The sequence below is a fragment of the Haemaphysalis longicornis genome, unplaced genomic scaffold (genome assembly GCF_048455015.1).
Source record: "Haemaphysalis longicornis isolate Haplotype H1 unplaced genomic scaffold, Haemaphysalis longicornis Haplotype H1 scaffold_10, whole genome shotgun sequence".
Lineage (NCBI taxonomy): Eukaryota > Metazoa > Arthropoda > Arachnida > Ixodida > Ixodidae > Haemaphysalis > Haemaphysalis longicornis.
This window is the reverse complement of record NW_027526204.1, coordinates 14,447,194-14,462,490: the sequence shown is the minus strand read 5'-3', so window position 1 is coordinate 14,462,490 and position 15,297 is coordinate 14,447,194. Positions and strand designations below refer to the sequence as shown.

Sequence of the window (15,297 nt, the reverse complement as noted above, 5' to 3'; positions counted from 1 at the left end):
TCAGCCCAATGATTGATGGATTGTAGGGTTTAGCGCGCCGACGCAACGCAGGCGATGAGGCGCGCCGTAGTGGAGGGCTCCGTATTAATTTTGACCACCTGGGCTTCTTTTACGTGCGCCGAAATCTCGTACACACATCAGCCCAATGCCCTGTCGGCTGTGCTATCTCAGCACGTTATCAGCGGTGGAACAAAAAATTAGCAGTGGCTTAGCTCGGCTATGCCAGGATATACGTAGCGTGAGGTAAGGTTCAGCAATCCAATCCAATCCAGTCTAATCCAATCCAATCCGGTCCAGTCAAGTCCAGTCACTGCTCCTCACGCATGCGCAGCACCGCTCTCCAGGAGCCACGCGAAACGGCTATCAAGCGGCTCCGGCGCAGCGTCAGACTTGGCGACTTGGCTTCTGCGCAACGGAGGTGCACAGCTAGGCACACGCCGGCGCCAGTGCGTCTGCCGCGGCAATGACGTCACCCCTCTGGAATGCGCAGACCGGCCAATGCGCAGATCCAATTCTCTGCACACCCTTACTCCAATTGGATCCAATACAATCCAATTTAATCCAATCCAATCCCATCAATTGCTCCTCGCGCTTCCGCAGCACGGCCCTTCAGGGTCTACGCGAAACTGCTCAAACTCGGCCAGTGTGGCTTACGCTGCAAAATTATGGTAGTTGTCCCTGTCATTGTGGAAGATGGAGGGGTGACAGGCCAGGGATAGAGAGCTCTGAGGAGCTGACGTGCACGCTTTAAAAATTTTTTAAAGAATAATTTTGGAACGTAAAAGTTGTAAAGCACTACGTGCACCGTCACACCAGAACGCGATCGCACGTGTAACAGGGGTGCACCAGCCGCGGAAAAGCTTACTTTAGGGGAACTGTCGGGTGAGGCAGTCCGCTTGCTGACGCCATTTATGCCGTAAAAGGTAATGATTAGGGTAAATTCTTTTTAGGAGGGGGAGGACCGACGGTCGCTGGTGGGGGAAGAGGGAGAATAGGGAAGGAGGTAGACGCCCGAAGAGACGAAAACGAAGAGACGCAAACACTGTGCAGCAGAGGAGACACCCGTACAAGTTATGCGCGCCAAAAGAAGAAACGAAAGGGAAGAAACAGAGGCAGTAAAGATGTTCTAGTAAAGAAGTTGTTTACGGTCATCAACAACTAAGCAAAATTTAGTGACCCGAGAAATGTCTGTGCTACAGTAAATGGTGTATATGAAAATCTGAACGCGATTTATTATGCACCAGTATATGCCAATTGTCAGCTCGCTCCGACGCTTGGCAGAAATCTCCTCCGTGGACTGATAACTCCGCGGCTCGGACTTGAGCTGCCTAATAAAGTTTCATCTCTCTCTCTCTCTCTTCGCCGAAAAACGGGAACGGTCGGCCACGGGGAGCCCTTAGCCTCTCAACAACACCGGAGCTGCCGCCCGAAGACGCGCAGAACGACCGCAATTTACGGCCACGGCCGCGCCGCGAGGACCTGAGTTTTTCAAGAGCACGAACGCGCCCCTGACTCGGGTGTGTTTGTGCCCGAGAACATGGAGACCCCAGACGCAACGCGGGTGTTTATGTTCATTCTCTCTCTCTGTCTTACGTGTTTGTGCTGTTGGCCCGAGAGTCACCCCACGCCGATGCACCGCGTCAGATGTTTTCTTCCCGTGCTCCTCTGTCCTGATCCACTGTAACCTCACTTTTTCTCTATTATTAAACCTTTAAATTCTCAAGCACTATTTTCTCCCATTCGATCTTCATTCAAACCATGGCCTAGCTCACACAATAAAAGGACACTAAAGGGTGGAAGCAAGTTCTCCTGTCTCGATGGATTGCGGGGCCGTGAATCTAAATACATCATTCTCGCAACTATCGGTTTCTTAAGCATGCATAAAACGCTAGAAATGTGAAAACAGGGGACGATGCCCTAGCGCTTTTGGGTGCTACGATTCGTGACGTCACAAAAGTGGTGAAGGGCGAGAGCTTATTGGAGAAGCATCTATAGATCTTTTCCGAAAACAAACAGTTTCTATGAGTTTGAGCGCGTGAAATAAAGGCAAATATCTAAAAAACGCAGAAAAAATTATTTTATACAATGTGAGGCAGGCTGCTGGCCTCGCTATTCAGTCAGCCCTCATGCTTTCAGTTTCCTTATCGAAAAGCATTGGTGCGCAATTGGCGAAGTCATAATCTCCGACGATGAGCACCAGAGATTCTGCAAGCGATGTACCTGGCAGGAAGAAGCTAAGGTGCCTTCATTAGAATCAGCAAAAGGAACAAGGTGCACTGCGGGTGGTTAAGCAAGCCGCCTGCACCTCCGATCTCCCGTTCTCCGCACGCGGGGTAAGAACCGGAGGAGAAGCTAGTAACTCCTTATTTTAAAAAAATTACACCATCTTCCCGCCAGGGGAACCATGGGGTAGATGCAACGCATCGCGGGTTGCCGTTGCGTTTCCGTTATGTTAGCGATGTCAGCGTGTGGATTGCTGTTGTTGTGTATCCTATTTACGCAGAATATTCACCCCCGATGCGTCGCATCTACCCCATGGTTCCCCTCGCGGGAAGATGGTGTAAATTTTTAACCGAGCGCAAGCTGCGCGCTAACGCACAGCTGGCATGGCGACGGGAGCGACGGCAGCCGAGCTCAAGCTGCGCGCTGACCGCGCTGACGCACAGATGGCGCTGCGGTGAGAGCGGCGGAGCGCGGAGCTGCCGCGGCGAGGAGAATGGGGGAGGGATGCGGACTACGCCGCGACAGCGACGCGGGACAAGGCGAGTTAAAGAGATGCGTTGCATCTAATATTGTCATCCGTAATGCGCGCCTGGTCCGAACATAATCGCCGGTGAAATTAACTTACTTCGAGTGGTTAGCTGACAGATCAGCCTGTTAGTCTTGATAATCGTTTGATAATCCGTAAAGTGTGCGTCGCTCTGCACTTGTGTTTGAGCCAGGAGGAGCGCAGGCTACAACGACTGCCAACACGGCTGCCGCGAAGAGTGTTTATTGCACGCTCGGTTCGCGCCGCCCGTGATAAGACAATATGAGATGGCTGTGATCGCCAGACGAGGCGAAATGAAGGCGCCTTCCGGAAGGCGCCAGCCAGAATCCCGGGACGCTGCACTTGATGTTCGGCACGGTGCTTGTTGCTTCAAACGAGGCTTCACTGGCCGCCAGCTGGATGGGGTGTGGGAATACGGAGTAGGCCGGCACACCGGCCGCTTGCACATTTGAAGCGTTTCTCATTGCGCCAGGGAGACAAGCCGTAGTCCGCCATTGGTCGGAGACGTAAAAGCTACCTCTGCCAGTGTTGAAGACCGCACCGGTGCTGCCGGTTCTTCGCTCCTATAGTTTGTGACGGAGTGGCCCCGACACAAAAAAATTAAAGGGAATCGGGTGAGAGAAATGCAAGCTGTGTTTGCTTACTTCTCAGCAAATAACCCATCGTTGCTCACCGAACAAAAGCCGAGAGAGTTTAGAAACGTTTGATGTTTCAGTTAAACAAATTTCATCCAGCATTTAGTGTCCCTTTTATAATACTAGAGGCGCAGCCTTAATCAATGAGGCATGATAAAATTTGCTACAGTCATTTGTCTGAGTAGTCGTTCGTATTTTCTGAATTGTTCTTGTAGTTTATATGTGGTTTTCTTAGCACTACGAGCGGACCTTGTCGTCTTTCGCTTAGCACAGATGGCATTCCTGGCCATTTGTTTCGATGTTGCTTCCAAGTGCCAGCAGTCGATACCGCTATTCAGTGCAATTGAGAAATGTAAAAGCTATCAACAAAACAAAAAAGACTTTACGTTACTTTTACGTCTCCCACCTGATCGCCATTCCGGTGCCTCAGGCAAAATGTCGACACTTCGTTCTCATCTCGCCTCATCACAAGTTGAGGGCAGTTTTTGACGCAACTAAACCATTCGCGGATGGTTTGACGCAACTAAACCAGACGCAACTAAACAAAAACACGCTATTCTCATTTTTAAGAAGTACGCTGGTACACACTGCCGAAAAGCTTTTACCAACCTAAATAAACCTTCTTCTCGACTTCGATTTAAGGCCACAATGTCAAGAATACACTAGAATCTCGATAAACGGAAATCGCTTAAACGGAATTGCCGCGTAAACAGAACAGTTGCCTGGAATTTGGTTGGTTTTGTATACAGATAACGTAAAAAAACTCTCGGTAATCGGAACTAAAATTTCCGCATCACCGTGTAAATGGAACCAGACGTGGAACCTCTTGTGAAATCCACTGGCATGAGAATCAGCTTTTTACGGTTCCGGCTGTTTCGTCCTTGTTTTTTTTTTTTTTTTCCTCTATGCTTTTTTTAGCCTTGTTGGCCTCGTAAGCCTCGTCTCGTAAGTGAGTACCCGTGTTAGCGCAACAAATGCAACATAGCAGTTCTTGTTCCAGTCTTTCGGTCTCGATTCTAGACGCCGAGGCTACAGGGCTCACCTCCTGTCGCCTCGTTCGTACCGTCGTCGTGCTATTCGTCCTTCATTACCACGTTGCCGTCTTCTAAATTCGGTGGCTCGTAAGCACTCGCGAAGTTGAGACCTCTAGCCTCCGTGAAGATGCAGTTGCAAGGACTCAAACAAAAATAATTCACGTATTTTGTAGTGCACAGCGACTCATTGTGGCCAAATCAACTTTGTGAATGCTGTGCCTACGCTTCTTGTAGTTTTCTTGCTTTCTGAAAACTATCAGCTACAGTCACGTTTTAGTGGTTAGAGTTCCATGAAATGCCCTTAGAATTTGTACGCACATAAATTTGCACCTTAGAACATCTCTCTCAGTAAACAAAACTTCTGTTAAGCGGAACTAATTTTTCCGGTCCCTTGAAGTTCCGTTTATCGAGAGGTCTACTGTACAGGAGAAGAGCACAACACTTACTTTGGAGCGACCTTCCTTTTGAAGGTAAAGCCTGCCTTACTTTTGAAGGACCGACCTTCCTTTTGTAGGACCGACCTTCCTTGTTACAAATTTGTTCTGGTGCATTGGTGGACGTCCGGGATTGAGCGACTTAGGGCAAAAAAGCCGTACCGCCTCCCTGGTCAACCACACTCCCATTCCCAAGTCCTATTCTCGCTCTCAACAAGTCCGCCTCAGACAGCTAATGACACTTACCAACCTTTCCCCTGCAAAACGATAACGGTTTTTTCATTCGTCACCTAATCAAGGCATGTGTATCCCCTGCTAAATTCCAGACACCACTGAACACAATATTTCGACATGCCCTCAATTTCAAACTGAAAGACAGGTTCTCCTAGACACCCTTCCCGCTAACTTACGACCACATTCCTTAAATGATCTCCTGCGTCCGTCCTACCCGCCTAATTTAGCGAAGGCAGTGTGGGACACTCTCCTGCGTTTTATATCCCGACCCACTATTTTTCCCTTGCTATTTCCCACCCATACCCGTCGTGAACCTTAACTTATCGGTACCCCTAAGGGGGTCTGATGCACTAGCAAGAGACCCCCGGGTGTTTTTGTCTACATTTCAATAAACGTTGAAAAAAAATTTTCATGTATTTTGAATGCATTAATTACACTTATTAACTTTGTATTTACTTATTTTTATTTCTTCCACACTTCATGTGCATTTTAAATACGTTAGAAGTGAGTCCACACGTGCCGTGCAAATACATTAGCAGTGCAGCGAGAATATATATTCAATATATGTTAAATTGAATGGAAGTCCACATTTTATATAGGCAGAGATTCTGCTAGTAATCATTTTAAATGCACAGAAAATGCAGTTTAAAATATATTCGAAATGTTTTACTAGTGTATACTGATTGATGGTGGGAGTTTAACACGCCGACGATACACAGGCGATGAGGCGAGCCGTAGTGCAGGTCTCTGGATTAATTTTGTCCACCGTGGGATCTTTGACGCGCGCCGAAATGTCAAACACACAGGCTACTGGTGTATACCAAGCACAACCCTAAATACATTGTGAAAATGACATTGCAAGTTGTGGTAAGGGGGATTCTTTAAATATCAAGCCAGGAAATTTTGTTTTATATCAACAATTTTCTAATAGGTTCTAGCGTAAAGGTGTGCTCGATTCTATAAAGCTACACTGGCCCTGCACTCCATGTGGGGCTAGCCAACTACAGCAAGGAAGAACAAGTATGTGTACAGATTTGCATTTTGAAATTTGTTTATTTTACACCCCACTGGAGTGGCGAATTTCACCATTACTATAAGGAACATGAAAGGAGTGCCCTTCAGCCCCAACTGTATCCAGCGTAGATGCAGCATTATACATTTAAGTACCCGTATCTTCCAGCACCCTAAGTGTGAAATTTCGCCAGCACCATGAGTGAAAGGGAAAAAAAACCAGGAAATATATGAGTAAAACACTGCTTTTTTAGAGCCGAATGCATGATAATTACTTAGGCCTTTTCTCTAGCGGCACCAACTTCTTCTAGGACAGCTATTTCTTGCCTGCCCGCTCAAAAGAAAACAAAAAAATTGCTGCACTCAAGCAACGCCACTTGGAAGGATGTAGAGAATGGAAAGTAGAACCCCTTTGATACGTTCCCGGTTCTTACGATTTTCCGTTTACTATGCTCCCAGCTGTGAATACTAATAATACCCCTTAGCGTTATTATGGTGTTACTTTCCCGGTTACTACGCTCCTGAATAACACGATTTCCCGGTAAGCACTTTCGAAATCTAAAGACATTTATCCAACTACGACCGGATGATACACTTTAGGGTGAAGAAAAAACGTGGTTAGGTGCGTGTGGACCAAGCCTGAGCTCGCCCGGCGCAATAAGCTGGCTCAGAGCGGCGTTCGGACCGCCTGGGTCACCGTGGCGGCTTTCCCGCAGTGCTGGGCGTGCCAAAGTAACTTGGGTGCAAAACCTCTGGTTTTCGACTTCTGTCACAAGCTGACGAGGCCGACCACAGCCTGAGCGGCGTGGATATGCCATGCGTGAATGGCGCCGACGACATGGACAACGAACTGCGGTACAACGGGGCAGAGTTCGCGTTCGAGGTGTTTCTGGCCATTGACGACGACGTCCCAACTTGCGAAATACTAACCTTGGCAGGAATCGTGGCGGAATCACGCCAGGAAGCAGCACCGGCACTAAACGGAGCCTCAGAGAAGATGGCGGGCACGACGGGGAGGAAGAGGTGGCGTCTGGGTACGTAACATATGTTCAGGCGGTGGTGGTCTTAGAAGCTGTGCGGCATCAGTTTCGCGCGAAGGACAATCCCAGTGCGGACAAAAGCCTGCAATTTTTGGCAAAGGAGCTCTTGCTCTCAAAGGGCCGCAGCATGCGCCAGCTGACGTTGACAGACAAGTACAAGGGGGAAAGGCTAATAAATGCTCATGTTCGTCTCTAGAGTGCTTTTTTTCTGAGCGACGGATCATACAAGCGTATGATCCCGGGTAGTACCTTTCCCTGCGGTATTTAAAACCTGTCAAAGACGTTCTACTGTATGTACTTTTAGTTACATTTTACGTTGCCACGTATAGCACTGTATCTTCAAGAAGGGCTGGCGGGATGGTTTGTTTGGAAATCATACAGTATTGAAGATTAGCGTGAACTAGAAAAAGAAAATGCAGCTTAACACTAATAAGAATGTTATCAAAGTTTCAACAGGATTGTTGACGTTCGGCTTCTTTCTTTGGTCAGGCGGTCGAGGTAATTAACTCCAAATAGTGGTCAGAGTAGTTTTTCAAGTGACTTTGACAAACGTGGTCTGAGGCCCCACTAAAAGCTATAGATTATAAGTAAATTATTCCCTATTATTATTTGCGCCGTATTTCGGCCTGCCTGGTTCAGAGATCACGTTCTATCAACTATTAGTAACAAAACTGTTTAAAAAAGAAGAGACAGCGAGCTAGTAGCATGCTTACATACAAGTCATTGGATTTGCACGTGCGCGAAACAGTGCTATTAAAGAAAAGGCACACTGATTTCATTTCGAAATAAATAAAATGAAAAGTTGCAAGCCATCCTAAAATTGGAAACTCCTATATGGTATGCGCATAACCAAGGTGATTTAAAGAAACAAAGCAAAAAAAGTTCTGTTCTCCTTATACACCGATTTATTTTTCATCTTCCCTGCTACACATAACTAGGAGTTTTATACTATTTTCTGTACATCAAGAGTGTTTTCCTTTAATTCAGGAGTAAAAGGGAAAGGCTTTGTGAAAGCTGGCGTCTTTGCCGGACATACAAAAAGATGATGAGCACCTCATAGCGTCATGGACACACTAGAAAGAAGAAGTAGTTTTATTATAATTTTAAACACCTAAAAAGCTTACTTAAAATTCACTTGAGACGCAAGTCAGTAATTTCGGCTGCTGAACGCACAAAACCCGCCACGTAGCACGCCTGAACTCGCTCTAGCACTCCCACACTCGCTCTAGTTCTACCGCGCTTTTGGGTATATCTTTTAACGCGAAATTGCTTTATTCTCGGATACATGAACATTTGAGTGACGTCATATCCGTCACGGAAATGACGCCAGTACAACGAAGCAAGCGGCCAGGGAAGCTTGCACACCTGCACACAGGGTCTTCTTAAGAGGAAGTAGCTTTTGTTGGAAAGAGTACGTTATACTTAGGGTTGTTTGTTTTTTGGGTTTTATATTTTAACACGGAATGTTATGTGCCGGAATACACCGAGATTTCACTGACGTCATATCCTTCACGGAAATGACGCTAGTACACCTTTGCCGAAGCGACCCGCGAGCAGGACGTCGCTCGCCAAGCACACCAATAAGACAGCCACAGACCTGCAAATCATGCTCAGCAGCAGATTTCGCTGCGCATTTCGCTTTCGTGTTTTACACATTCCTATGAAGGAAGAATCCGTCACAGTTTTTTTTTCCACCCGACCACTCGCGTCCGAAGGGCTACTCGAAACGCGCACACGTTTTGGACATGAGCTCATTATGCAACTTTTAGAATACAGGAAAGGACGAAGACTTGAAAGAAAAAATACAGGAGAAATGGTAGAAAGCCCTAAATTTCCTGAAAGGTTTGGGGAAACCCGGTGAGACCTGTGCCCTCTGTTGAGACGAAAGACTACGCGCATGTAAATATTACCAGTTCAATAAACACTTTCTATTTCTTTTTCTCTCTTTGGAGGAACTTCTTGAATGAGCGAAGGAAGACAAAAGCGACACACCGGGACGCAAGCAGGGAACCCTGGGTGCTTGTGCAGCGAACCGCACTCCTCCAAGACCTCCAAGACTCCTCCAAGTCCTCTCTCGACCTCCATTCTTTCCTTGCTGGTTCTTTTTCCTCGGTGGCTGCAGGAACGGCAAGTCATGGCAACAGATTTTGAGCACACCGTGTGATCCGTCCGTTGCACGTTTACCGTGTTGACCTGGACCGGACTGCGCCTGCGCGCGTGGACACGGCGAGGAGGTCACCCCCACCGTAACGGATATGCGGGCATGGCGAGGGCCGGCCCGCGGAACTAATCGACCTAACCGGAACGAATGCACAAGTTTCCATTCGGGCCCGGTTAACAAAATACGACCAGAAGACACGGAGCATATGGAATGCTAAAACTCTCTTATGAATGAAGCGGTAATTTATCGGTGGCAATTAGAAGCCCCTGAGCATGAACTGCCTCATGTCGCTTCACCCGCTTGCACGGAAGCTTATGCGGGTCTCTTCTAACACTCTTGGTTACTGTCCAAGAAACGGCATAGACTGTTTTATGATTTCAGGTTTAGTTGAAAGAACGGCAACATGCGATCGAAAAAAATTGCGCTCTTGCACGGCAGGCTGCCTCACTACCCACCGTCTGGCCCGGCCATGCGAATTAGTCACGGGTACGCGCATGTCTGTGACTGGGTTGGTCCCCAATACGGCGGCCGCCGCGAATACCTGCGCGACTCGCCCTGGCCGCGATCACGAGGAGAAAAAATGAAGGGGGGGGGTGAGGGGAGGGGGCGGCTGGAAAGAAAATGAAGCTGGATTTCTGGATACACTAAGCAAGTTTCGCCATCGCGTCGACGTTGACGGTGGGCTTTCAGTGAGCAGGTTATGCTACGAATGTCCGTGGCATGTTTCTTTTCAATGCAATTGTTTACCCTCATTAAGCTTAGGAGGAAATCACTCCATCTAGAAGGGAACCTATAGCAACAGCCTTTCCATAAAAGAGGGTTAGACCCCAGGCCCATGAAGGAAGAAATATGTTAGAGGGAGCATGACGTCAGGCGGCCCAGCTTTGGCAGGTCAACCTCCCCTGAAGCCGCTTTCTCCTCTCCTCGGGCTCCTCCCGCGAAACGCATCATGGAAGATACACCACTTTCAGGCCCGCGGTAGCATTTAGCGGCTCCGGCTGGCTGACGGTGGAGGCGGAGCCCAGCGACGTTGCCGAAGACGCCGTACGAGATTTCTCGCCAGCGTTGCGCTCGTATCGTGGAAGTAGTGTCGCTGTTCAACGCGACACGAAACATAGCTCCCATTCTCAGGAAGCACTTTCACGAGCTGCGAGCCGAATTCGACTTCAGACGTTTATCGCTCGAACCCCGACAGGCTTTGCTCGAACGCGCCGCCGTGAACGTTCACAAGCACGGAGCGGCCTACGGGTGCGTGGTGTTTGCCAGATGCGCGTTGATGATTGCGTTTGGCATTCTGCTTGGAGTTATCGCGCCACTTTCCCTTCACATCATAACGCTGTAAAGAGTGTCCTATCAGCTGTGAGGTGGTGCGAACGGCTTTGGTTTCGCTCGCGTGCGCGTTTGCATACGTTCGCCATATTGGTGTTCCGGCCACAATTATCGTGATGACGTTTGTGGTGCGTTGCTGTCTCCTTCAGTGCATTAAGGACAACAAAAGGTGCAATACCACTAATGTTGGGTGCGGGCGCGCAAAGAACAGATCATTTTCCACCTGACGTCACAGGCAGTGCGCGGGCTGGTTGCCCGAAGACTGCTCAATCCGTGCGATAGGTATATGTGAAAAACGAATGCTGGATTACCCTCGGGAATTGAAAAGATAAAATGACGAGAACCAAGAAGTGCGGTGTGTTTTTCGAAATAAAATGTAAGGCACGGATTTCGTACTCTGTCATCTCCACTTTTGCACCGCGCCGGCATACAACACTTCAACTGCGGAGTGAACTTCGACGGATCCCAGAGCTCAATAAATACAGATGTTTTCCGCCTCTCCTGTCCGACCACTTTCGCCGCACAATCAGCCCGCTCCGCGTTTCGGGTTGCAGGCAGCGCTGCGCGCAATGCCCGTGCGGCTTTTTTTTTCTTTATTACCGGCTTTGTAGAGTGAACAGAAAACAAAAAAATGACACATGCCTCCACATAACATACGGCGACTCGTCGCCGAAACGGCGCGGCAACCGAACAGACAGACGCCGGACGCAGCGCGGGCGGCCGGCCCCGTGAGGCGCAAAGAAATAGCGCTTGCCTGTCGCCTGAGGGTGGAGCTCCCATGAGTTTTTCCTTTTTATTTTTTATGACGATTGTCCCCATGCCTCATGCCCAGGCCACACATCAGGGGCCAACACACAGAACACAAATAAGCCGGAATGGGAGTAAATGGCTTGTGTCATAACTCAGTACCAATTCGGAGTTTTCAAAACTCCTTCCAATGGGAGTTTCGCCTTACTCCTATTATTTCGGCAATTTTTTTCAGTAGCATATGGGAGTTTCATTTTACTGCCACTACAATGGGAGTTTCCAGGGGTACCATTGGGAGTGTATTGTTTCCTCCAACTGGGAGTTTTCAGGGGGCGCATTGGGAGCAGTGTTGACCTGCATTCGAGGTTTTTTTTGTGTGTGTGTTTTTGTGCGCTTCATATATATGCGCTGCAGTGGAATTTATTACTGCATTTGGGAGTTCTTATTAAGGGCACCGGCCGCATTTTTATTTTTCGTTGGGGATCACATAATTTCTAGTCTTTTTCCGCTTTAAACGTTGAATGGCGAAACGTGAAAAGTTTGTTTTCTGCACAGTCAATTTATTGCATAAAAATTACATGAATACGATATACGTGTGAACACGTTAATAAGACAATAAAACACTCAATCAACAAAACACCTACATCGAGAACACAAGGTATCTTGGTAAGAACTTTATCTACTACAACACTCCTCAACGAAAAAAATTTAAGCCATTTGCAAACAATGAGGTCAGCATGTCGTCGGTGCGCTGTTTGCTTGCACCTGCCTCCCAAACGCTGACGTTGCCGCACCCCCTGGCACGTTCCCCTGGAAGCCACAGCAGCACATTCATTAGAGGGATAGCAAAACGCTTTAAATCTGCGGTAACAAATACATAAGCATTTTGGGCATCTGACCTGAAAAAAAAAAAACGGCACTGTAAAGACGCTGAACTTGTCACTCTTGTGTCCAACTTTCCGTAATGTCTGAATGTTTGTTTAAAGCTACGCAAAATTGCACTTCTGTCCAAGACACCTGCGCTCACTAGTTCGTCAAAACGAAGTGTTCTGCTGTTCAAAAAGGTGCGCGACCCTTGCGGCGACCAACTTCTCAAAATGCTTCCTTTCCCTCTCTTCCTTGCGTGTAGTGTTCTGGGAACGCGCTTCAGGTTTTACCCCCCGCACTGCCCCTCTCTAATTCACCGAAATTTAAGGAAAAATTTCCGTTGGTGTGACGCCTGCGCCTGCCCCCCTTCAAAAAAAATAAATAAATAAAATAAGCAGTCGTCTGTCGACTCTACAGAATGCTCACTCGAATGGCGTTGGCTGGTTATAGTTAGACGCGCCTAGCGTACGGAGAGCTCCCACGGGGCCCCGACCTTCTCCCTTTCCAGTGAAAGCAACTAATCACCGGCGGCACGCGGCAGTCAACCTCCTCGTAGCAAGCGCGGCTGGCACCACACCTACTTCTCAAGAAAAGCGGCCGCCCTGCGACGTTTGACCGGCCAACTTCACCCTCGCCTGCCAGTAAGCCACAGACACAGCCTAACAAAAACACCTGACAGCCGTCCAGAGTTTGGACAGTTTTCATTCTGCTTGCGAGTGTAAATGAGTGAGTGTTCTGCTCGAGACCCGCGCAAACACGCATTGCTTTCACACCGTTCGGCCTCCCCAATGACGTTCCGGGCATGGTGCCGTCTTTCACGCACAACGCTCACCTCCAGTGGCGGAGAATCCCCGTGCAGTGGCGCGGGAAACACGTTGAGCTTATTTGACGCTAGAAGAGCACAAGTCTCCCAAAATGTTGCGTACAATAAAAAACGTGAAAATCTTACCTTCAACTACCTCGCAGAGGCACAACCGCATTGTTTTTAACGAGCCACTCTCAGCGATCACTGCATTTAGGCCTCGCGTCGGCTCGCTGGCGTATTCCTTCGGCTCGAAGGTCGGTGACACGGAGGCGACGTTGCAGTCCGTCGCACGTCAGTCCAGGCTGGTTCCACAATGTTCGCAACGAGCTTCGGTTGTTGGGAAGCACTTCACATCCGTTCATGCGGCCGCAAGTTCGCACTGGCAATAAATTTTCGGGGACGCTGGAGCTCACACGTCACACGACACCAACTGGCAGCCATTTTGTAAGGACGCGTAGAGGAGGAAGGCGTGGAGGAGGAGGAGAAGGAAATGGAGGAGGCGTGGGAGTTTTTAATACTCCCATTAGGACAAACGCAGTAATCACAGCCAGATACTGCGTTTTGTGAAGAGGTACAACCGTGGTAAATGCGCTTATTTACGACGGCTTGTGGCCCCCGGTGTAAACTGGCAGTTTTTCCACCATCATACTACCACACATGGGGGCAGGCCGCCTGTCGTGAGGAGTTTAAAAGACGTATTCCAGCCAAGAAACTCCCATTCAGGCTAACTTGTGTTTTGTGTGAACCTAAAAAAGTAGCGCTAAAAAAGAGCCGCTTAAAAGGGTTTCATTTATTTTACGTGTTCTCAGTATCGGCTTACGCTTACACTTACGCTAGAACATCTGGCTTGCAAGGTGAGGTAAGCGTAACAACCATGTGCACATTTTGTTAACCGCCTTTACACTCTCTCTTTTGGAAGAAAAACACACGGCTATTAATTGGGGTGCGACGCTTTATTTGGAAATAGCCGTCAAATAATACTTATCTTTAGCTAAACTGCAATCCCGAAACATACGCCACTGCAATGCACCGTCGAAGCAGAGCCTGCACTCGCACGGCGACCGCCGGTTGAGAAAGAGAGAGAGAAAAAACTTTATTTCTGGTCAGATTAAGACCTATGCGTCGTACTCTTCCGCAAGAAGAATCATGGCTCGCTGGTCAATGAGGGCCGCCGACGCCAACCACACTCGCCAGTTCGGAGGAGGGGGGTTAGGGTAATGAGGAGACTGCTGGGCAGCGGGGCAGGAGAAAAGGATGTGCTCAACATTTGCGTACGTAGCGGGGCAGTTGGGACAATATGGGTCGGAGCGATAGCCGTAGTGGTAAAAACGTGCCGGAGTGGTGAGGGGGTTCAGCTGGATTGCCCGAAGGGTGTCCATTTGTGCAATGGATAGGGTAAAGTGTGGTGGCGGAAGAGTCTGTAGCGAGTGCCGGAGGTGTTGGTAGTGCTCTTTGAGGGTTTTCTTGTAGAAATATGCCTCGTCCGCCATGGGAGGGAAAGAGCAAGGGATCACCGGCGCCCGGTTAGTAATCTCGCGGGCCAGCTGGTGAGCCAGCTGATTGCCAATAATCCCTGAGTGGCCCGGCACCCACACCACAGCGACCGAGGCAGGGGAGAGGAGCGAGAGAGTTTCAGACAGGTCGTCATGCCGATCTTCGGCAATTCGGTTGTCGTGAAGAGCTCGAATAGCCGCCATGGAGTCGGATCATATGCGGTAGCGGGGGGAAGGGGGTAGGGAAGTTAGTTCTCTAGTTGCGTGAACGATCGCCGCGAGTTCCAGAGCTAAGGGAGAAGTAGGATGGGAGTAAGGGCCTGCTGTGGAGGTTATTGGGGTGTCAGTGGGGCGGGACATAATTACGCAAGCAGTGGAGCCACAAGCTGGGTGATATGCCGCGTCAACATAGCATGTGACAGTGTCCGGAGGGAAGGGGTCGTGGTAAAACGCGCGAGCTTGCCGTCTGCCCTCGTGGAGGTGTGGGGTCATGTTGGAGGGAATGGGGGCACAGCGGAGGTTACTGGGAAGGGGCCGGTTGAAGAGCTTTAAAATCTGTGACGCCACTAGACAGGCCAAGGAAACGCAGCGGGGGCAGACGTGTAGCAAATTGAGTTGCGCAGCGCCACCACTTTTCACGCCACCGGGAGCTGAGGAAGAGGCAGCGAGCGGCAGTCAGCGGCAACCAGCTGCTCGCATTTGCAAGTATTACCGAAGTTCTGGCATCTCAAGCCACT

At 49.0% G+C, this 15,297-nt stretch overlaps 1 protein-coding gene across 1 annotated transcript in view; it reads left to right on the top strand.

Annotated features, from left to right (window-relative positions):
- Nucleotides 1–15,297, top strand: part of LOC144157617 (chymotrypsinogen B-like) — a 44,288-nt gene that overhangs the window by 12,668 nt on the left and 16,323 nt on the right. The window lies entirely within an intron of this gene.